This window comes from Heloderma suspectum, chromosome 5, assembly GCF_057233095.1.
Source record: "Heloderma suspectum isolate Gila_16-S chromosome 5, 16-S_ref, whole genome shotgun sequence".
In the NCBI taxonomy this organism is placed as follows: Eukaryota; Metazoa; Chordata; class Lepidosauria; order Squamata; family Helodermatidae; genus Heloderma; species Heloderma suspectum.
The window spans coordinates 227,926,029-227,950,247 of record NC_139462.1 but is presented as its reverse complement, the minus strand read 5'-3'; the positions used below and the strand labels follow the sequence as shown (position 1 = coordinate 227,950,247).

The window sequence follows — 24,219 nt, the reverse complement described above, 5'->3', positions numbered from 1 at the left end:
AATCCATCTTGGGGTTTTTTTTTTTGTGCGCCAATAAATCCGGCAAGGCCTTCTTGCGTGTGTCTTCTTTGCTCGGAGAGAGGGGTGCGGCGAAATGGAAATGCATAGAAACAGCTCTACTCAGCTAAGTCTTTATAAGGACAAAACTTTGAAAACTTTTACAGAGAGGGAGGTGGGGGTTGGGGGAAGTTGGCAGGGAAACCTGAAGGGGAGAGCCCACCCCCTCCGCACTCGGGCACGCGCTAAATCCCCGAAGCTGCAAAGGTTCGAGGCTAGGAGAAAAGTTCAGTTTCCCCCAATCCAAATCTCGTTTCGACAGAAAGCGGCGCAATCCACGTGTGTGTGTGTGTGTGGGGGGGGGGGCTATTCCAGCCCCCCCCAAAGGGTCCAGCTGTGCAGACCCACCCCTTTTGCAAACCCACCCGCATGGGCTCGATGCCCGCCGTTGTTGGCGCCGGGTCGGGGAGGCGCATCCGGAGCGCTACATTCGGTTGCCGGGTTTGGGGTTTTGCGGCGTGCGCAATTGCGCGGCACTCTTGCGCAGGGGCGGGAGAAGCGCGCGTGGCGGCGCGCGGGCAGGATCTGCAGCCGGGCTGCTGGGCTTCTGATCGGGTGCGGTTCGGCAGAATCTCTTCTCTCTCTCTCTCTCTCTCTCTCATCAGTGGGTTCTCCTTTACCAGCACACCCTCCCCTTTTTGGGAAGTGGGGAGGGCGGACCCCACGCTTGCAGGGATCTACTTTGTGTTTTGACCAGCACTCCCCCCGCCCGGAGGGTTTACAAAAATGGTGGCTCGGGGTCGCTGCCATTTCCCACAACCACACGACCCCCCGCTCCCGTGCGCCTTACGCTGGGATGATCCGCATCCACGGATAACCCCGGTCTAAATCAGGCTTCCTCCGGATCAGGGATTCGAACGGTCTCGGATCGACCTCGCCCACTGCTATCGTTACGCCGTCTGGGAGCGGGAGACCCTCGCTTGCTGATCCACGGCAAACCGCCCAGAGATCTACCGGCAGAGATCCCGAACGTGCTTTCTGCCCGCTTCACCCCCGACCCCGCTTGCTGTAAACGGCGCCCGACTTGCGATGCAGTCTGGAGAGCGGAGCTCGGCGGCGATCGTCAGCCAAGGCCCGAAGAGGTGAGTGGATCGAGGCCTCCCAGCAGGCTGGAGCGGGGAGGAGGCGATGGGAGGACGGCAGGTCCGACCACACGAGAAGCCCCCCCCCCCCCATCTCCAACTCGGGCGTGTTCTTGTGTACTGGTATGCATTCGAACGGGACAGCAGATACAAGCGGAGACTGTTGTACATGTCTGAATATTCCGAGTGCTTCTTCAGTCTCCTGGATTTCACGGGAGAGGCACAAGCATTTGCTTAAATGTTTCCCCTCTGAAATCAATGGGACTCTGAAGTGCTTAAGGCTGTGATCCTGGGCGTACTTTCCTGGGTGTAAACCCCAGGGGACGCAGTGAGATGGACATCAAACTTCACACGAACAGGATTGTGTGGTAAGGTGGGTTGGATGTGCTCATGTGTATCATAAAGTAATTGTGTGTGTGAGTGTGTGTGTGTGACTGGGTGGTAATCCATTGTGCTTGTGAGCATAACTGTGGGTTTGAATGTGTGGGTAATATATGTGACGTGTAACGTGTGAAGTGCACACGTTTGTATAATATGAGGTTAGGGCATGTATATGTGCAGTAAGAAAGCGCGCATGTGTGTGTGTGTGTGAGAATGACATAGAAAGAGTATTGTGTGAATTTTGTGTGTGAGCTGGATGCATGGAAGATGTAGTGGAATATATGATATATGAAACTGTTTACAGGAAGAAAGTAAAACAAGGATCCATGAAATCAACAAAGGTTCCTCATGATTTCATATGATTTTTAAAAGGGAGCCCCCCGCAAACCACCATCATATCACAGAGCACATCTGCCTCCATGGACTGAACCAGAAAAATTGCGGATCAGCTACTCGTGGGTGCAGCCATGGCACAAAAAAAGGGATCCTTGGCAGGGATTCTCATGAATTCATATGAGTTTTACAGAGCAAATCCCCCAAGCTACCATCGTATCACAGAGCACATCTGCCTGCACAGACTGAACCAGAAAACTCATAGATCCACCACTCGGGGGCACAGCCACAGCACAAAAATGGGAATCTGAGGCAGGGATCCTTATAATTTTTAGAAGAAAGATACCCCCAAACACCATCATATCACAGAGCACATTTTCTTCACAGACTAAAACAGACAAATCACAGATCTGCCACTTGTGGGCGCAGCCACGGTGCAAAACAGGGATCCTCTTGATTTCATGTGATATTTACAGAGCAAATCCCCCAAACCACCATCAAATCAGACAGCACATCTGCATCCATTGGCTGAACTAGAAAAATAATTGATCCTTGGCAGGGATCCTCTTGATTTCATATGACTTTTACAGAGCAAATCCCTCAAACTACCATCATATCACAGAGCCACGGCACAAAAACAGGGATCCGAGACAGGGATCCTCAGGGATCCTCATGATTTTTAGAAGAAAGATACCCCCCAAACACCATATCACAGAGCACATTTGCTTCAACCAACTGAAACAGAAAAACCACGGATCCGCCGCTCGTGGGTGCAGCCATGGTGCAAAAACAAGGATCCGAGGTAGGGATCCCCATTATTTTAACAAGCAAGATACCCCCAAACACCATCATATCACAGAGCACATCTGCCTCCATGGACTGAATCAGAAAAATCATGGATCCACCACTCGTGGGCGCCGCCATGGCACAAAAACATGGATCCGAGGCAGGGATCCTCTTGATTACATACGATTTTTACAAAGCAAATCCACCAAACTACAATCACATTACAGAGCACATTTGCCTCCGTGAACTGAACCAGAGAAATCCTGGATCAGCCACTCGTGGGCAAAGCCACTGTGCAAAACATGTCCTCTTGGCATAGGTCCTCTTGATTTCATATGATGTTTACAGAGCAAATCCCTGAAACCACCATTTTTGCTGTTCCCTGGAACTCTGCATTCAGTTGGATGTATCTTCCCCTTTCTCCCTTGCTTTTCGCTTCCCTTATTTCCTCAGCTACTTGTAAAGCCTCATCAGACAGCCATTTGGCTTTCTTGCATTTCTTTTTGTTTGAGATGGATTTAATTGCTGCCTCCTGAACAATGTTACAGACCTCCGTCCATAGTTCCTCAGGCACTCTGTCTATCAGGTCTAATTCTTTAAATCTGTTCGTCACCTCCACTGTATATTCATAAGGGATATGATTTAGGTCATACCTGAACGGTTTAGTGGTTTTCCCTACGTTCTTCAATTTAAGCCAAAATTTTGCAAGAAGCAGCTCATGATCTGAGCCACAGTCAGCTCCAGATCTTGTTTTTACTGACTGTATAGAGCTTCTCCATCTTTGGCTGCAAAGGACATAATCAGTCTGATTTCGATATTGACCATCTGGTGATGTCCATGTGTAGAATCGCCTCTTGTGCTGTTGGAAAAGAGTGTTTGCTATGATCAGCGTGTTCTCTTGGCAAAACTCTATTAGCTTTTGTCCTGCTTCATTTTGTACCCCAAGGCCATGCCTGCCTGTTATCCCAGTGATTTCTTGACTTCCTACTTTAGCATTCCAATCCCCTATGATGAAGAGGACATCTTTGTTTGGTGTTAGTTCTAGAAGGTGTTGTAGGTCTTCATAGAACCGATCAACCTCAGCTTCTTCGGCCTCAGTGGCTGGGGCATAGACTTGAATTACTGTGATGTTGAACGGTTTGCCTTGGATTCATACTGAGATCATTCTGTCATTTTTGAGATTGTACCCCAGTACTGCTTTTCCCACCCTTTTGTTGACTATGAGTGCTACTCCATTTCTTCTAAGGGATTCTTGCCCACAGTAGTAGATATGATGGTCACCTGAATTAAATTTGCCCATGCTTGTCCATTTTAGTTCGCTGATTCCCAAGATGTTGATGTTCAGTCTTGCCATCTCATGTTTGACCACCTCCAGCTTACCTTGATTCATTGACCTTACATTCTAGGTTCCTAAACAATATTGTTCTTTACAGCATCGGATTTTCTTTTCATCACCAGACACATCCACAGCTGAGTGTCCTTTCGGCTTTGGCCCAGCCGCTTCACTCTTTCTGGCGCTACTTGGAAATTCTCTCTGCTCATCATTGGACACCTTCCAATGTGAGGGGCTCATCTTCTGGCATCATATCTTTTAGCCTTATGATACGTTCCATGGGGTTTTCTTGGCAAGAATACAGGAGTGGATTGCCATTTCCTTCTCCAGTGGACCACATTTTGTCAGAACTCTCTGCCATGACCTGTCTGTCTTGGGTGGCCCTGCACGGCATAGCTTATGGCTTCACTGAGTTACGCAAGCCCCTTCGCCACAACAAGGCAGTGATCCATGAAGGGGTGTGTGAGCATGTGCATACTTATAAAAACTGCATTGTTGGCTTTTTTTGTCACGCAACCACACAGTACGTCTGTAGACTATAACAGCAATTTTCACCTATTTATTTCTGAGTAAACATCAATAGAATTGTGCTGTAACTTTGGCTGGGTTGTGCTCCTATGTGTAATGTTAAAAAATGTAGTTTTCTGAAGTGAAAACCTGGCATGTGTCTCTTAGAAGCTTATCAGGGGTTTCTCGGTGAGAAGATCAGGAATGGCAGACAAATTATCCTGTAAGACAATTCGTCCACCATTACTACCAAATCAAATCTCTCCTCAAAATCCAACATCTCTGTGAACCCTTTGCCACATCCACTTAGTCACCACACCTTACAGCAATCTTCCCCAGCCTGGAGCCTTTCAGATGCATTGGACTACAGATCCCATTGGCACATTATTTCCCTGTTTACCTCCTGCCTCCATTGCCTTACCCTTTCTCCGTTGTTTCCCCTGTGTTGAACTGTAGACTGGAATCTCCTCCGGGCAGGGATCTGTCCTCTTGTTCTCTGTAAAGCACCATGTGCATTGATGGCATTATATCAGTAATACTAATAGTAGTGTTCTGCAGGGGGAAGAGGAAGTAAATTGCACCACCTTTTGCTTAATGGAAGAGACGGCTTAATTAAGCTGATGTATTCTGAAACCCACATTTTTGGAGAGCTCTAGACAGTGGCAGAATGGTCTTTCTAGGGATGAAAAACAGGACATATGATTGTTGCAGCAGACAGGTTGATGGCTTTCTCCCAAAGTGTATAGGGAGATGAAGGAAAAGAGAAAAGCTACGTTTTTGTCTCATATCTTTCAAAGTTGGCAAAAGTTAGAAGGAAATATTTACGGAGAAAGCATGAGCGGAGGAGAAATGCTTCTGCCTGGGAGTTGCTCTGAGAAACCAACACAGGGTGACAGAGAGCCATGCTCCATGGCCTGTACATAGCTCTCATGGCACCCCTGGAGACTGGAGCTGAAGGGCTCCCTTTCTTGCTCTGGAGATGTGGGGGGGCTTGCTGTGGAGGCAAGGGCTGCCATATTGGACTGGACGTCTTTTCCTTTAAGAGCTTGGGGGGAAGGCAGACATCCTACAGGTGCGGATGTTCTGCCGAAAGAGTGTTTTAGTGATGGGGCAGGCGGGGAGAGGAGGAAACTGCTGCAGTTGGATGTTTTCCTGTTCCAGAGCTCTTAAAACAACGGAAGGCCTTATCTGTACGTAACAGCCTTCTCCAACCTGGCACCCTCTGTATGTGTTGGTCTACGGTGCCCATCATCCAAAGGATGATGGGAGTTGTCGTCTGATGCACCTGGAGGGTGCCAGATTGAGGAAGGCTGGTATAGAATATTGCAATCCAGGCAGAATGCACCAGCCATCAAGGCCTTTTTCTTGCATATGCTTCAGGGGCTGAATTCCTGGGCTGGCAGCTTCTGCAGAGCCACCAGTCATGTCCTGCGGGAGGGAGGCAGGGAATAGTTCGGTGTGTTTGACTTTCAGGAGATGAATGGTTTTGTAGTGTAGGAGGATGCAACCGTAGCTGTTGTTTTTCCTGGGGTACGTTCCAAAAAGAGCTGGGACAGAGTACACTTTCTCTCAGTCCTGCCTTTAATTAAGGCTCCCCGTCTTCCGCTGCTTCTTCTCTTCTTATTTTCCAGGAAAGTGGGCTCCTTGTTCAAGAGAACCTTTTGCACAATTGCTCACCTTTCGTCCCTGAGCCATTGCGGACAAAGCTCTCGCCATGTGGATGCAGCTGCCACGCAGACGGATTTAAGTGGTGCCCTGCCAAGCGGGCTGGCATGCAGGCCCCAAGCATGAGATCTGCATGTCTCCTGAGGTGGGAGAGACAGCTACTTATTTGGTCACTCCTCTGGCCTATTTGTAATTCAGGTGGTGATCCTGCATCTGGGCTGCCCCACTTTAGACCACTGGAGAAGGACACATGATGAAATGCTCCCCCAAACCCCCTGCACAAATCCCCTGCATCTAGAAAATGAGCATGTCAGGGAGCAGGCTATGCTAGAACCCTTTAACCTGACAGACTAGTTTTCTAGGTGCAGTGATTTTTTAAAAAACTATCATTGTTATAGAGGAGCACTCCATTATATCAATGTCCTCTTAACTGTGGTACCCCAGGTGCCCTGTTCCCCCCGGCGCCACTTTCCCACCAATTGTACCTGCAATGCACATTGCTCTGTAAGCGTGAGGATCTCTGGGGAAGGGAGTGGAGAGCCTTTTGCATCCGGATTTCTGCAGTAGAAGGTGGAGAGAAGGCTCCTACTCGCTCCCCCAGAGATCCTCATACGGATTGCTCTTTTCCTCGCATGTGTGATCCCTGACCCTGAGCCTTGGGGCCGAAAAGGCTGTGCCCTCCTAACTTACAGTCTGAAGCAGGGTGAGCGTGTGTTCTATCTAGCAGGCAGTCTTGTATTTGAAGGCATGTCCAGGGACAGTCTGGCTTTAAAGATCAAGAACCATCAGAAGGGAGAGCAGCAGGGTGCCTTCAGTAGTGCCGGCCCTACCATTAGGCAGAGTGAGGAGGTAGGTGCTGGGGGGTGGCAGCAAGGTGTTGGAGGAGACAGCTGAGCACCAAGCAGGCTGCCCTGTTCCCCCTAAGCTAACCTGTTCCTTCAGGTACAGCAGAGGATGCTGCTCTGTCGTCAGTGTTGAAAAAACAGCCCAGTTGGCTTTTGCACATGGAATGGGAGAGGGTGCCATCTTGTTCTTCGCCTCAGGCGGCAAAATGTCTTGGGCCGGCCCTGGCTTTCAAGTTGCCCATCCACAGCACCTGCACAGCTCACCTGGTCACAGTTTTCCCTGTTAACTCTAGTAAGCTGCACTGCATTTCCCTTTAGAGTAGTTCTTTCTAAATTTGCATCTAGACATATAAATTAGCATGTACAAGCTTCATGGAAATCTGTCTCCCTTTTCTCTTGGTGATGGCTATGTGCCCACCACAGTAATGTGAAGCATGCCAGGCAAAACACTGTTTTATCCCCTCAATTAGAACGAGGTCTCCAATTGATGCTTGAAAGACGCACCATTTCCCCAATACTTTCCCAAAGCCTTGCAGTGCTCATAAAGTATCTGTGAACTGTTTGGTTCCCCTGAGTGCACTCATGCCCTTAGCTCTCAGGCATTACATTTCACTCTTCACTATTCTGACTTAGGACTTGTGCATAGTCTGTACTTCCATGCAAATGTAGATAAAGTATTGGGAGCATAAGTCAGAATGCTATGTGGTTTTTAACAAACAAACCAACTTTCTAGGCCTTAGGATGGCACAGTTAGGCTTGAAAGTCTGCGAAGCCTGGTAAAATCTCCCAAGTCTGGCTGGGAGGTGTTGTATGATTTTCAGAAAGTAGGGATGAAGTGCTCCGGTGCTTTGCAAGCTATTCGTTCCCCCACCCCACACAGAAAACACCGGCAAAGAGCAGAAGCAGAATAGATCTGGTTTTCAAAATAAGACTGCCATCCAAAGCACATGTACTTAGGAGCAAGTCCAACTGAATGCAGGGGGACTTACTTCCAAGAAAACATTTACAGGATGAGCCTGCACATCCCCCAACATTAGTAGCTCATTAAAAAACGATTCGTTTGCTTCCTTTACGGTGTAACCCTATGCACGTTTCATCAGAAGCAAGTCCTGCTGTGTCCATTGGGGCTGACTCTGTAGTAAGTGTGTTTAGGGTTGCAGTGTAACTGTTAGTCAGATGTGGCACATGGAGGATAAGGCTACTGCTGGCTACTAGTCCTGATGGCTATGTGCTACTTCCAGTACCAAAGTCAACGAGCCTCTGTACATCAGTGGCTGGGGAACCTGGGCGGGAGGGTACTGTTACTCTCATGCCCTGCTTGTGGGCTCCCGGTCGACAGCTGGTCGGCCACTGTGTGAACAGGATGCTGGACTAGATGGACCCTTGGTCTGATCCAGCAGGGCTCCTCTGGTGTTCTCCCTGGATTCTAACTAGAGTCTAAGTGACATTTTGCACGCAGTAGACATCTGGCAAAATTTCAGAGGTCAGCTCAGCATAGAGAGGCAAGGAATTTATTCTTCGATGTGTTGATGTTTTTGTAGTAAGCCACGCTGTTTGTATACTACTACAGCTGCTAATGATGATGATGACGATGTGTGAACAGAATGCTGGACTGGATAGACCCTTGAACGGATCCAGAATGGTTCTTCTTCTATAGCCTGAATGATTTGTTTAAAGGGACCAACCAACTCTTTTCTACCTTTCAAACACTCCAATGAGTGGCTATGTACAAGCATCCAGTTATGAGTTATTTATTACTTTGCACATTTTAATCCCGTCCTTCTTCCAAGCAACATAAGGCCGTGCCCAAGGCTCTTCCCGGCGCTCCCTTTTTAATCCTCACAATACCCCTATAAGGTAAGTTTGGTGCCAAGAGAGTAACAGGACCAAGTTCACCCCTTGAGCTTTGTGGGAGAGTGGGATATGAAGGCAGAACTCCCCAGTCTTGAACACTCCCCAACCCAGGGGTGGTGAGCCTGTGGTCCAACGGACGTTCGACTCCAACTCCCATGAGCCCTGACCTGGCTGTGCAGGTGAGGGATGATGGGAATTTGAGTCCACATCCCTAAAAAGCACCGGTTCCTCATCCCTGCTCTACAGCATTCTGGTCTCAACTAACTGTGCAGAATAAAGAAATATATGCACATTTGGAAGAAGTAGATGCATATTTATATACTTGATAAAAGGTAAAGGTGTCCCCAACCAGTTGTGTCCGACTCTAGGGTGCGGTGCTCATCCCCGTTTCTAAGCTGAAGAGCCAGCGCTGTCCGAAGACGCTTCCGTGGTCATGTGGCCGGCATGACTGAACACTGAGGTGCACAGAACGCTGTCACCTTTCCCGCCGAGGCGGTACCTATTTATCTACTTGCAATTTCTTGCTTTCGAACTGCTAGGTTGGCAGAAGCTGGGACTGAAGACGGGAGCTCACTCTGTCACGCAGCACTCGGGTCTTGAACTGCTGACCTGCCGACCTTCCAGTCTGCAGTTCAGCATCTTAACCACTAAGCCACTGCGGCCCCTTATACTTGATACCAGGTTCCAAATTCAGCAATCCTCTTCCTTTTAATTAATTAGGCTACAATCCTATGCATGTTTAGATAGGAAAAAGGCCTATGACTCCCAGGATGCTGGGAGTCGTAGGCCTTTTTTCTGTCTAAACATGCATATGCTTGCACCTTTAAGGCACAATCCTATGCAAGTTTAGACAGAAAAAAAGGCCTATAACTCCCAGCATGCCCCAGCCAGCATAGCTATGTTCACAAAGTGTTTCCTGAGCACCTGAGTCCTTGGGCGTTGTCAGATCCCCAATTTCTCCGTTGGCCATTCCACTCTGACCACAAGTAGATGCAGTTTTGGTTCCCCTCCTGCCCTGTTGACCCACCGTGAATGGTGTTTATTGGGCCGGCTCTGCCTCCCAAAGGCAGTGTCAGGAACATGTTCTGTAAATTGTTTTGAGTGGTTCAGTCAGTGCCTGCAGCAGTAAATATTAGATGCTGTGAGACATCATGCAAGGGCAGGGTTAGAATGGAAGAACTTTTTGGGTTTTTTAGTAGGGTCTGTGAAGTACAGGGATGTGGGGCTGGGGTTTGACATCCAATAAATGTCTTGGGTACCCAGAAAATACTTTGTGCATGCAGGAGCATGCATCTCTCACCCGGCGTTTTGTGTATGCAGTCAGGACCTTCAAAGCTAACCTTAGACCAGACATATGCTTTCTCACCCTCCAGCCCCCTCTGATCTGCAAAACAGCAAAGTAATACTGGCCTATTTTACAGGGTTGTTGTAAGAATTGGTGAGAGTATGTCTGCAAAGCAGTTTGAACACCCAAAAGGTGCCGTATAAAAATGCTAAGTATTAATTAGGAGAGAAATGAGATAAAGTCTGTGAACTCAATGTATGATATACAACTAAGATAAGAACTAGAGAATAATAATGAGCATTTGTTGTGTAAGGGGAGCCAAAGGTAGATATCTTACACTTAAGAGATATTTTAGTGTATGTGTATTGTATGTTTATGTTGTTGTTGTTGTGTTTTGTTTTTTTAAAAAAATAAAAAATTATTATATCAAAAAAATGCTAAGGATTATTATTTTCATCCTCAGAATGCATGCATTCATCCAGAAAAGCAATTCAGATCTGTGCTGCCAACGGTAAATACAGGACCAGGGAGTATAATTTATTCTGGGCTAGCGCATGGAGCTGCCTTCGCATGGGTTGGAATAGCTTTAGTCTGATAAAGCCCAGCCTTCAAGCAAACATACGCAGCTGTCAGAGTTGGAGACATCGTGCCTGCTCTCTCCGAATGAAGTCATGCTCGTTGGCACCCCTAGGCACAGCCCCTGCCATGGGGTGCCCCTATAGCCCCCTGAGGGTGGGCCCTGCACACTCCACTCCCCTGAGGGCGGGCCCTGCACACTCCACTCCCCTGAGGGCGGGCCCTGCACACTCCACTCCACTGAGGGCGGGCCCTGCACACTCCACTCCCCTGAGGGCGGGCCCTGCACACTCCACTCCCCTGAGGGCGGGCCCTGCACACTCCACTCCCCTGAGGGCGGGCCCTGCACACTCCACTCCCCTGAGGGCGGGCCCTGCACACTCCACTCCCCTGATGTCGGGCTCTGCACACTCCACTCCCCTGAGGGCGGGCCCTGCACACTCCACTCCCCTGACGTCGGGCTCTGCACACTCCACTCCCTTGAGGGCGGGCCCTGCACACTCCACTCCCCTGAGGGCGGGCCCTGCACACTCCACTCCCCTGATGTCGGGCTCTGCACACTCCACTCCCCTGAGGGCGGGCCCTGCACACTCCACTCCCCTGATGTCGGGCTCTGCACACTCCACTCCCCTGAGGGCGGGCCCTGCACACTCCACTCCCCTGAGGGCGGGCCCTGCACACTCCACTCCCCTGACGTCGGGCTCTGCACACTCCACTCCCCTGAGGGCGGGCCCTGCACACTCCACTCCCCTGAGGGCGGGCCCTGCACACTCCACTCCCCTGATGTCGGGCTCTGCACACTCCACTCCCCTGAGGGCGGGCCCTGCACACTCCACTCCCCTGAGGGCGGGCCCTGCACACTCCACTCCCCTGACGTCGGGCTCTGCACACTCCACTCCCTTGAGGGCGGGCCCTGCACACTCCACTCCCCTGACGTCGGGCTCTGCACACTCCACTCCCTTGAGGGCGGGCCCTGCACACTCCACTCCCCTGACGTCGGGCTCTGCACACTCCACTCCCCTGAGGGCGGGCTCTGCACACTGCACTCCCTTGAGGGCGGGCCCTGCACACTCCACTCCCCTGAGGGCTGGCCCTGCACACTCCACTCCCCTGAGGGCGGGCCCTGCACACTCCACTCCCCTGAGGGCGGGCCCTGCACACTCCACTCCCCTGAGGGCGGGCCCTGCACACTCCACTCCCCTGAGGGCGGGCTCTGCACACTCCACTCCCCTGAGGGCGGGCTCTGCACACTCCACTCCCCTGAGGGCGGGCCCTGCACACTCCACTCCCCTGACGTCGGGCTCTGCACACTCCACTCCCCTGAGGGCGGGCCCTGCACACTCCACTCCCCTGAGGGCGGGCCCTGCACACTCCACTCCCCTGACGTCGGGCTCTGCACACTCCACTCCCCTGAGGGCGGGCCCTGCACACTCCACTCCCCTGAGGGCGGGCTCTGCACACTCCACTCCCTTGAGGGCGGGCCCTGCACACTCCACTCCCCTGAGGGCGGGCCCTGCACACTCCACTCCCCTGGGGGCGGGCCCTGCACACTCCACTCCCCTGGGGGCGGGCCCTGCACACTCCACTCCACTGAGGGCGGGCCCTGCACACTCCACTCCCCAGAGGGCGGGCCCTGCACACTCCACTCCCCTGAGGGCGGGCCCTGCACACTCCACTCCCCTGAGGGCGGGCTCTGCACACTCCACTTCCCTGAGGGCGGGCCCTGCACACTCCACTCGCCTGACGGCGGGCTCTGCACACTCCACTCCCCTGAAGGCGGGCCCTGCACACTCCACTCCCTCGAGGGCGGGCCCTGCACACTCCACTCCCTTGAGGGCGGGCCCTGCACACTCCACTCCCTTGAGGGCGGGCTCTGCACACTCCTGGCTACAGGCTGAATGGGCGGCAGAGCTATGTGCTGGTTAGGAAAGTCTGCCCCTAGTGGCTGAAGATGTTACTGCAGGCTTCAACCATATGGACACATTTAAATTAATTAAAATTAATGAATATGTTTTAAAAGCCAAGCAACCCCGAGGTGCACACCTCTTGTTGTTGTTGTTCAGTCGTTCAGTCGTGTCCGACTCTTCGTGACTCCATGGACCATAGCACGCCAGGCCTTCCTGTCCTGCGCTCTCTCCCGGAGTGTGATCAAGTTCATATTCATTGCATCGGTGATGCTATCTAGCCATCTCATCCTCTGCCGTCCCCTTCTCCTTTTGCCTTCAGTCTTTCCCAGCATCAGGGTCTTTTCCAGAGAGTTTTCTCTTCGCATTAGGTGGCCAAAATATTGGAGCTTCAGCTTCAGTATCTGTCCTTCCAATGAGCACTCAGGGTTGATTTCCTTTAGGATTGACTGATTTGACCTCCTTGCAGTCCAGGGGACTCGTAAGAGTCTTCTCCAGCACCACAGTTCGAAAGCATCAATTCTTCGGCGCTCAGCCTTCCTTATAGTCCAGCTCTCACAGCCATACATTACTACTAGGAAAACCATAGCTTTGATTAGACGGACCTTTGTCGGCAAGGTGATGTCTCTTCTTCTTACTATGCTGTCTTGGTTTGCCATAGCTTTCCTCCCAAGGAGCAAGCATCTTTTAATTTCATGGCTACAGTCACCGTCTGCGGTGATCTTGGAGCCCAAGAAAGTAAAATCTGTCACTGCTTCCATTTCTTCCCCTTCTATATGCCAGGAAGTGATGGGGCCAGATGCCATGATCTTAGTTTTTTGAATGTTGAGTTTCAAACCAGCTTTTGCACTCTCCTCTTTCACCCTCAACAACAGGCTCTTGAGATCCTCTTCGCTTTCTGCCATTAGGGTGGTATCGTCTGCATATCGGAGGTTGTTGATAATTCTCCCAGCAATCTTAATTCCGACCTGTGATTCATCCAACCCGGCATTTCTCATGATGAACTCTGCATATACGTTAAATAAGCAGGGCGACAATATGCAGCCTTGTCGTACTCCTTTCCCAATTTTGAACCACTCGGTTGTTCCATGTCTGGTTCTTACTGTTGCTTCTTGACCCTCGTACAGGTTTCTCAGGAGACAGGTAAGGTGGTCTGGTACTCCCATCTCTTTAAGAATTTGCCAGAGTTTGTTGTGATCCACACAATCAAAGGCTTTAGCGAAGTCAATGAAGCAGAAATAGACGTTTTTCTGGAATTCTCTTGCTTTCTCCATGATGCAGCGAATGTTGGCGATTTGATCTCTAGTTCCTCTGCCTCTTCGAAACCCAGCTTGTACTTCTGGTAGTTCTCGGTTCACATGCTGCTGAAGCCTAGCTTGTAGGATTTTGAGCATAACCTTGCTGGCATGTGAAATGAGCACAACTGTACGGTAGTTTGAACAGTCTTTGGCGTTGCCCTTCTTTGGAAATGGAATGTAAACTGACCTTTTCCAGCCTTGTGGCCACTGTTGAGTGTTCCAAATTTGTTGGCATATTGAGTGCAGCACTTTCACAGCATCATCTTTTAGGATTTTAAATAGCTCAGCTGGAAGACTGTCATCTCCGCTAGCTTTGTTGTTACTAATGCTTCCTAAGGCCCATTTGACTTCACTCTCGAGGATGTCCGGCTCAAGTTCAGTGAGCGCACTATCATGGCTATCAGGGACATTAAGATCTTTCCTGTATAGTTCTTCTCTGTATTCTTTCCACCTCTACTTAATCTCATCTGCTTCTGTGAGGTCCCTGCCTTCTTTGTCCTTTATCATGCCCGTCTTTGCACAAAACGTTCCCTTTAGATCTCCGATTTTCTTGAAGAGATCTCTAGTCTTTCCCATTCTGTTGTTTTCCTTGATTTCTTTGCATTGTTCATTTAAGAAGGCCTTTTTGTCTCTCCTTGCTGTTCTCTGGAACTCTGCATTCAGTTGGATGTATCTTCCCCTTTCTCCCTTGCTTTTTGCTTCCCTTCTTTCCTCAGCTACTTGTAAAGCCTCATCAGACAGCCACTTGGCTTTCTTGCATTTCTTTTTGTTTGAGATGGATTTCGTTGCAACCTCCTGAACAATGTTACGGACCTCCGTCCATAGTTCCTCAGGCACTCTGTCTATCAGGTCTAATCCCTGAAATCTATTCCTCACCTCCACTGTATATTCATAAGAGATATGATTGAGGTCATACCTGAATGGTTTAGTGGTTTTCCCTACGTTCTTCAATTTAAGCCGAAATTTTGCAAGAAGCAGCTCATGATCTGAGCCACAGTCAGCTCCAGGTCTTGTTTTGACTGACTGTATAGAGCTTCTCCATCTTTGGCTGCAAAGGACATAATCAATCTGATTTCGATATTGACCATCTGGTGACGTCCATGTGTAGAGTCGCCTCTTGTGCTGTTGGAAACAATATTCCAGGTTCCTAAACAATATTGTTCTTTACAGCATCGGATTTTCTTTTCACCACCAGACACATTTGCAGCTGAGTGTCCTTTCGGCTTTGGCCCAGCCGCTTCACTCTTTCTGGCACTACTTGGAAATACCCTTTGCTCTTCCCCAGTAGTATATTGGACACCTTACGACCTGAGGGGCTCATCTTCCGGCGTCATATTTTTTAGCCTTGTGATACGTTCCATGGAGTTTCGCTAGTATGCATGCCAGGTTTCAGGTGTCTGGGTTTCACGGTCCTGGTGCTATGGCGCTAATGGACTGCTGGACAGAGACACACATCCTCTTTTATCATTATAGATTCATTGATCTGGATAAGACCCGCGGTGGCTGTTTGTTGGGAGCCAGGTTCAGTATGCCGCCAGAGCTAGCAGGGGGAATCTAGGACCTGGGGGAGGCAGAAATGCTTCCTGGGAAAGGCAGGGGAGTGCATTCTAGTCAGTGGAGGCTGGCGTCAGTGGGGCGGTGAACCCGCTCCGGGTTTCAGTTGGAACCAGCCAGAACTCTAAAGGAGCTCTCCAGGGTGCTCCGCATGGTTCCAGTACTTCGAAAGCAGGGATCGAGAATGTGTGAACCTCCAGAGATGGTTGGACTGCAACTCCCATCAGCCCTAGCTGGCATAGCCAGCGGTGAGGGCTGACGGGAGATGCAGTCCAACAACCTCTGGAGCGGCCTGAGAAGTTCTTCATTCCCTGCCCCTCCAAAAATTTATTTTTATTTTTAAAAACCATGAAAACCTGATGGCATCAGGTTCTCCTTCCTGAACCTGCTGGTGATCAGATGTTAGCAGGCAGGAAGAGAAGGAAAGAGTTCCCTCCTGGCATCACCCAGTTCTCTTCCGTCCACACAGACCTTTCCCTTTGCTCTGCCTTGCTTTCCACTCTCGGCCTCTAGCCTTGCTCTTTCTCTCCCCCGTCCCTGACCTCTTTACCTCGCTGTTTCTCCCCCCCCCCCCACTAGTCTCTGGTTTCTCTCATTCACCCCCCCCCCCGCAGCTATTATGTGACTAGCAACAGCCTCCATGGGAGCCATGTTGTGGTGATGCCAACTGCTGTTTCTCACATTCCCAAATGTACCCACCGGTCCTAAAATGTTGGGGACCCCTGCTGTGGAGGGGCACACATTCCCCACCCCAGATATGAAGCCTCGTTCTAGAGTTGGCTGCTGAGCTCTAATAATACTCGCCCGCTTTACAGAGTGGTTGCAAGTTGGGTGAAGCAACTGCAACTTTTGCCTTAGTGGGGTTATTTCTATTTGTGCTTATCGGACAGATGATGCAGTACAAAGTGTCTTAAAAAACCAACGAACCTAACATTGCAAAAAGCCCCGCAAATAACCCAGTGAGGGTTGAGCATGCTCAGTAGTCACGGAATGTTGAGTGCTAGTTGGAAAAGAAAACCAGGGAGGCGTGGGGTAGGGTGGCCATGTGCCCCCACTTTATAGGGGGCAGTCCTCTGTTTGAACAGCTATCCAAGCCAAGTCCTGTTTAAAGGTAAAGAACCATCAGAAAGAAGAGCTGGGCCTTGAAGTTGCCTCATTACCCATTAGCACACAGGTCACCTGGTCAGTCTTCTCCACTATGATGAGATGTCTTGCACTTCTATTTCAATTACCATAATGAATTTATTTCTAAATTTGCATCTGTTCATATCAATTAGCACATGTGGATTATATGCAAATATCTGTCTTCTTTTGCCCTTTTTGGATGTGTGTGTGTGTGTGATGCAGTTCCTCTGTTTTGACGATGCTTAAGTGTCCAACCTTGTTTGGCGGAGGGAGCTGCTAACAGCTTGCCGTATCCAGGAGTGGGGCATGGCTGATTGGCTGGAACTGTGAACAGGAGCATGCCTGTGAGGAGGTGCTGCAACATTTTGCTGCAGGGCCTCCTTGTACCACAGGATATCAGATACTGGGAATGAGCCACCTGGGCAGAAGGACATCACTTTGATGCCTCTGCTTGAAAAATATGCGAAGGGCCTCTGGGTAAAAAGCTGGGCTAGATGGGTCCCTGGTCTGATCCAGCATATGACTACTGAGGTGCAAGCCTATGCATGTTTAGCCGGAAAAAAAATCCCACAACTCCCAGCATTCCCCAGCCAGCATTTTCCTTGATGGTCACCATCAGTAGATGAACTGAGCTAGGGGGCAAGCGGTCCGGCCCAGCATTGCCCCCTGAAGTTGCTCCTCCTCTTCACCATTGCAACCCGCTTGCTCACTTGCTTCTCACTCTGGCCCGGACAACGGTGGCGGTGAGAAAGAGGAGCAGGAGACGCCACGGCCTCCTTGCGCGCTGTGTCTCTGCCTGGCAAGCAAGCAAGTGGTAGCGATGATGAGAAAGAGGAGGAAGAGCAAGAGCAGCTATGGGTGGCAGTGGCAGTGAGAAGATGCTCACCGAGGGAGGGCAGCCATTGAGCGTGTCTTGGCCAAAGGCCCTCAAAAAACCTGGAGCTGGCACTGGCCTTGTTGCTTCATTCATGTCTCTCCCAGAGCACCTTGCAAGATCCTGCCTTCTCCGAAGATTCAATTCTTCTCAAGCAGCACCAGCTTTAGCATAGATCCGAGCAGCTGACACGTTTGGGCTCCTTGAATTGTAGAATAGTAGAGTTGGAAGGGGCCTACAAGGCCATCGAGTCCAACCCCCTGCTCCATGAGTTGACCCCTTGCGTGCTGCTTGTGGCGGCTTGGCTGTTGCCCCCCCGGCTGTTTCCACAAAATATCAAGAGAGACATTAAGCAGCCTTATTTTGACTGCGTTGCCAGGGGATTGTTCATTCTTTTTCATTTCAAGAATGAACAATTCATTTGTTGTTCATTCTTGCCTTTGCGAGAAAGAGAGAGGAAACAGAAGGAGGGGGTTTGGAAAAGGAAGAAAGATCACAGAAGAAAAGAAGGAGGGAAATGAATAGTTAGATAGTAAGACAGGGGGAAAGAAAGACGGAAGAAAAAGGGAGAATGAAGGAAGAAAATAAGGAATTGAGAAGTAGGGGGAAGTGGTGGGGAAATAATGCAAATGAGGAAGTGAGGAAGTAATGGCAGAGGATGAACTGATTTCTGTGGCAATGGTGAAAGTTAATGATTGTGGGTGAATTCAGCAATGAGACTGTGGTAATTGCCTGGTTCAGAAGGGGTTGAGGCCTTGTCTACACATGCAATGAATGGTATGGAAGAGTCCTGAGGTAGCAGGGACTGTACCACTCTGGTGTGGAATCCCATCTGTGAATGCGCCCCTAGGTAGACTTCACCTTGGAGACAACTAGCACAGCAGGGAGCGGGATGGCTGGAACCTTCCTCCCTGATTTGCTAGCTTTTTTACTCGTAGGGAGGTTTGAACAGCAGGGAGAGTTAAAAAACGGAATTCCCACCTGAAGTCTGAAGTGGTACAGGCTGGTCTACCATCTTATTCTAATGCTGTGTGTAGACCAGGCCTGAGGGCCTAAACAGAGGGGTGTGTGGCTGACCAAGACCAAAGAGTTGTAGAAGTGGCATCCCAGGTCCTTGGCCAATAAACGTGGCTGCTATTCAATGGGAGGGGGGGAGCACACAAGGGTGAAAGTTATACACAAGGGGCAAGCATGTGATTGTCATTGTTTTATTAATTAATTAATTAAATTTCTATACTGCCCAGTAGCTGAAGCTCTCTGGGTGGTTCACAACAATTAAAACCATAAAATTCAACATGATAAGATACAATATAAAAGTCTTAAAGTTTAAAACCACAGTATGCAGTAAAAATAAAAACCAAAATAAAATCTAGGACCAATGCAAAGATTTAAAACACAGTAACAGATTTAAAACAGAAGCTGAAAGACTGAAATCCTGGGGCAAATAAGAAGTTTTTCACCTGGTGCTGGAAAGAGCACAGTGTAGGCGCCAGTCGAAACTCCACAATTGGGGTGCCACAGCAGAAAAGACCCTCTTCGTAGTAGCCAGTGCCACCTACCTCACTTCCTTTGGCAGGGCTCCTGCGAAAAGACCGCTGAGGACGATCTTAGGGTCTGGACAGGTATATGATGTTTAGTTTGGTGCTGAGAATGGTTTCCGACATGCGTGTACATTGTTTGATTTCTCATCCTTTGACGATTCTGATTGTGTGAGAATTGACTCCACTGTAGCACATTGAGCTTGACGTAATCTGAAATTTCTGTCTGCATTGGCAGGTCTGTGATAATTCATTCATTCATTCTCTCTCTCTCTCTCTCTCTCTCTCTCTCAGACACACACACACAGGTCACCACCACTAGATGTTGCAGTCTTCAAGAGACTGAACTCATCCCTACCGTTATTACCATTTGGTTCCTTCTGATGTCGGGGGGTGGGGGGGTTTAGCAAATTGAACTATGTTAGGGAACACTTATGCCACACCAGTAATGATGGTAGCAAGGCCAAAGGGAGATCCTGTGGGAAAATAGCCATAATTTTAAAGTGACTGGGTATTGTATGTTTTCCCCCCTTTTCAGGAGCTGAGAGGCAGCGGTCTTGTGTGGCCAATTCAAGCAGTTGATGAAACATCCCAGCATGCTCCAGGTTAGTGGCCAACCCATGTGGACCTGTTTGAAGACTGGCAAATTGTAGAATGATAGAATCGTAGGGTTGGAAGGGGCCTACAAAGTCCAACCCCCTGTTCAATGTGTCCCTCTTTGGTGTGTTGAAAGCTCTCTGGGCTTTTAAAGCAGCCCAGGTGTAGCACCTGCAATGGTTTTTAAGTGCCTTATGGGGGTGCTCACATGTTTGCGTGATGGGGTTGGGAACGCCTCCTGGAACTGGCTTTCAAGGCAGAGGGAAACACAAGGTAAAACCAAAGGGAGGCCCGTCCCACTGCCCATCTCCCCACACTTTGTCCCCAGCTACCCCACCCCTGTTTGTTTGTCATATTGATATTCCACCATACATGGTTCCTAGAAGGGGCCATTTAGGCCATCTGGTCCAACCCCCTGCTCAGTGTAGGAATCCAGTCTAAAGCATTCCTGACAGGTGACTGTCCAGTATCTGCTTGAATACCTCCAGTGACGGAGAGCCCTCCGCCTCCCTAGGCAGTTGGTTCTATTGTCCGACTGCTCTGACCACTAGGAAGTTTTCACGATGTTCAACTCAAATCTGCCTTCCTGTAGCTTAAGCCTGTTATTTCGTGTCCTGCAGTCTTGGATAATAAAGAACAGGTTGCAGCTCTCTTCTCTGTGACAATGCTTTAGTACTTGAAAAATGCTGTCATGTCCTCTCTCAGTCTTCTCTTCTCAAGGCTAACCATACCCAGTTCCTTCAATCTTTCCTCATAGGATTTAGTTTCTAGTCCCCTGATCATCTTTGTTGCCCTTCTCTGAACTCGTTCCAATTTACCTGAATCCTTCTTAAAGTGTGGTGTCCAGAACTGGACACAGTATTCGAGGTGAGGTCTGACCAGTGCAGAGTAGAATGGAACTATCACTTCCTGTGATTTTGAAACCACACTTCTATTGATGCAACCTAAAATTGGATTTGCCTTTTTTGCAGCCTCATCACAATGCTGGCTCATATTCAGCTTGTGATTAACTACAACTCCAATACCCTTTTCACCTGTACTATTGCCAAGCCAGTTATCCCTCCATCTTATACCTGTGCATTTGATTTCTTTTTCCTCATACTGGCAAGGAATGATGGGAATTGCAGTCCAGCTCATCTGGAGGGCACCAGATTGGGGAAGGCTGAGCTAAGGGATGGTACATGTCCATCCAAGCTTTCAGGAAAATGTGCAGGTCCATGCTTTTTCCACGTGTCTCTTCTGCGCAATGTACTCCTCCTCCACCTCTCTCAGCACTCGGACACTGAATAAATGCACACAAAATCGATGGCAGACAGGCCCTGCTGGAGAGGCAAGGTGTCAGTGAGCAGGGGGAGTGGGGAAGTGAGCAGCTGCAGTGACAGCCGCCTCAGTTCACGTGGGCGAGGGCCGCATCTGTTTAATTTTGCATCTGGCTTCATTTGGCATCTGTTGCTTGATATCATTTCCCGATTTTTATGTGGCTCCAGCATCTTTCTGAAAAGGATGGCTCCACCAGAGTTACTAATGCCATTGGCATAGGTCAGGGATACGGAACTCCTTTCAGCCCGAGGAAAGGGAATGAGGCAGGGGAAGGGTGTATGACTATCTGGGGAACCCCGGAGAACTGGATTAGGATCCCCGGTGGGACTAGTTTGGCCCTGGCATAGGTTCTCAAGGAAGAACAGCTTTGGAGAAGCTGCCTGCTTGCGGCTGTCATCTGAGACAGCGGCATGAGGAATAGCTTGCAGTTCAGGAAACCTGACCAAAGTAGGTGGCATCCAAGATCAAAAACCCACACCAGAGGGTGCAAGAATTCAGCCACACCTAGAGACAAGGATTGCTTACTGTGAGACGACCGTGCTTAATCCCTGGAAGGTTGATGCTTACCCCAAGAGTCAACCCCTCTGACAAGGACTCTCTTCCTAACCCTGCCCAGATTTCAGAAGTTTGGGGGAAGCAAGCGATAAGACTGGAGTGATGAAGTGTGGCAGGAGAGCAGCATGGTTGCCTGCAGTGTGTACACCAGCCTTCTACAACCTGGTGTCCTCCCATCCAGCGGAGGCTGATGGCTCCGATCTCAGTGGGACGGGGAATCAGCTCCGGGTTTCAGTCAGAACTCTAAAGGAGCTATCCAAGATGCGGACCTTGGATAGCTCCTTTAGATTCCTGATCGAAACCCAGCGCAGATTCCCCACCCCACGGACATCAGAGCCACTGGCCTCCACGGGCCCCATCATTCCCAGATTTGGGGTTAGGTTAAAAACACTGCATTTAAGCTATGTAAATGCCCTCTGTCCTTCCCGCACAAATGCCCCTGGAGGAGCTGAGACACGCAGCTCATGGCAGGGGCTTGGTGAGCTGCAAACAGAGAGCACTTCAGCTTTTATCAGGGCTGGGATCGATTCGTTGCAGAGCAGAGCCAACCTCCTTTTGTTTGCCTGCTGTGCAGGTCCCCCGTAGGCTGCTGGCCACAGTTCAGGACGGATCCCTTGGGGGCAAGGGAACAGAGCACCCTGCTGGGCTGCTCTCCTCTGGCTCAACTCTCTTGTCACTACCATTCAGTCCATCCGCACTCCGTTCCTGCTCTGCTGTGATATGCCCCCTGATGGATGTCCAATTCACACAGCTGTTACTTTTCATCTTTCTCTTTCACTTCTCCACTGACAGCCTACATTGATTTCAAAGAAGAGAGCACAGGAGACTTAAAGCCCAAAATTATTGTATTTATTTATTATTACGTTGATATCCCACCTTTTTTTCCTCTTGCAAGGAACCCAAGGCGGCTTATATAGTCCTCCTCCTCTCCATTTTATCCTCATAACAACAACCCTGTGAGGTAGGTTAGGCCAAGAGGCAGTTACTGGCCCAAAGTCATTCAGTCAGCTTCATGGCCGAGTGGGGACTAGAACCCGGATCTCCCAATTCCCAATCTATCACTCTAAACACTCCAACACACTGGCTGTCATCTTCAGACTAATCTAAACATTCTGTGCTTCTCCTGAAATTCCTTGGATATTTTGCCTGAGGAGGATCCTCCAAATTAAGTTAATTTCACTTTATTTATTTAGAATGCTTGCTTTAAGCAATATCTCCTCAGAATGAGCAGAAGCCTGATATAACACCTGGTTTTGCATTTTAGCCAAAATTTGAGTGGCATATCTACTAGCCCTCACCTTTCGTTTTTATTTTTCTTGTGTTCTTGAGGTCTGGAAACTTGCCAGTTGGGATGACTTTTTTAAACTGCAATTTCTCCAGATTCAGAACTGGTTGCTGGATCCTGCAGTGTGGGCCGCTTTTGAAAATTTACCATGCAATTGGGCAGAATTCTTTCAACGTTCTAACTAATGCTGCCGGGTGAATGTCACAAGTTCAGTTTAGATCTATAAATCTTTTTTAAAAAACAAACCACCGGTGGAAAAAGCAAGAATGTCAATTGAGATCTGTTTGTGGATCTCACAATAGACGTGTTGTTATAACAGCGCACAAACAATTGGAGTCCAGGAATGGAAAAAATATTCAGAGCATCAAGCTAGCGCTTCTGTGACTCCATTTGTCTGGTACGTGTCTGCACTTTCATAAATATTGTGGCTGAACACAAGCTCTTTGGGATCCAGATTTTATGTAGTTGTAACTGGCGCAGCAGAATGCTTTGTGCAGTGGTACCTCCCATCCTATCTCCCTCCCCATTCTTTGGAGATCCCCCCCCCCCCCCCGGGAGGCAAGAGAGCAAAGAACAGGCTGTTTTATTGGGGCTTCGCATACTTGCCACATCCTATCAATGTTGCACATTGGTGAAACGTGTTGTCAAAAGATGGCGGGGAGGCAACATTAGTGGTTCATTTGGTTCTTCATTTGGTTCATGTGGCTTCATCATCTTGCAGACCAAAGTAGGCCTTTGCCATTTCTGTACTCCCGCAGGCAAGCTTGTACATTCTCTGCTCATGTGCAGTTAGTTGCATCATGCATGCTCAGAATCTGATCTCTGCTCCAGAATTCAACGTCCTGAAAATGTCTGCTTTTTAAAAAAAAATCCTTTCTACGTCCTGTGGATGCAGAGGTCAGTGTTACGTCGATCAGCACAGGACCTATAAGTGTGGTTGTAGAGTTCAGACAAGAACAGCACGGAGGCAATGCTTTGGACATGTTTGGGATGCGGTTGACAGGCAGACAGCCAGTGAGCAAGTAGGCAGTGGCATCTGCTCCTCCTCCTCACCATCACCATTGTCTGGGCCAGAGCTAGAGCGCATCCCAGGGGTGGGCAAAAGGGCGTGGCCAAAGGCAAAAGAGGCAGGGTCAAACGTACCCGAAATGCCAGCATATTTTTGCTTAAAGCCCTTCCAGCCAGTAACTAAGTCTTAGGAGAGGCATCTCAACCTTTTAGATTAGGGAGAAAACTGCATAAAACCTGGGAAACCACCAGTGGTCAGGGGAAACTGGGTAGGGCCTGGGGAAGAGGGTGTGGCCATCTGGGAAACCCTGGCAGTCCGGATTTGGCCCTTGGACCTGATGTTCTGCACCCCTGGCAGACGCAAAACTGCATCCGTGCACGAGGGGTATACATGTACTGACCGCAGAGTATCCCTATTTCCTCCTCCGGGCTTGACTTGTGTCAGGCTTGCCTGAAA

General features: G+C 49.5%; 1 protein-coding gene across 3 annotated transcripts in view; it reads left to right on the top strand.

Annotated features, from left to right (window-relative positions):
• The first annotated feature begins 258 nt into the window (after positions 1-258).
• GJC2 (gap junction protein gamma 2) overlaps positions 259-24,219 on the top strand; it is a 90,712-nt gene continuing 66,751 nt past the window's right edge. For 2 of the 3 annotated variants that reach the window (XR_014792478.1, XM_084859461.1), the window contains exons 1-3: positions 259-612; positions 907-1,139; positions 19,536-19,602. The gene's annotated coding sequence lies outside the window, so the exon portion shown is untranslated. Of the gene's footprint in view, positions 1,140-19,535; positions 19,603-24,219 lie in introns of all 3 variants that reach the window. The other variant, XM_084859462.1, reaches the window with a different exon arrangement.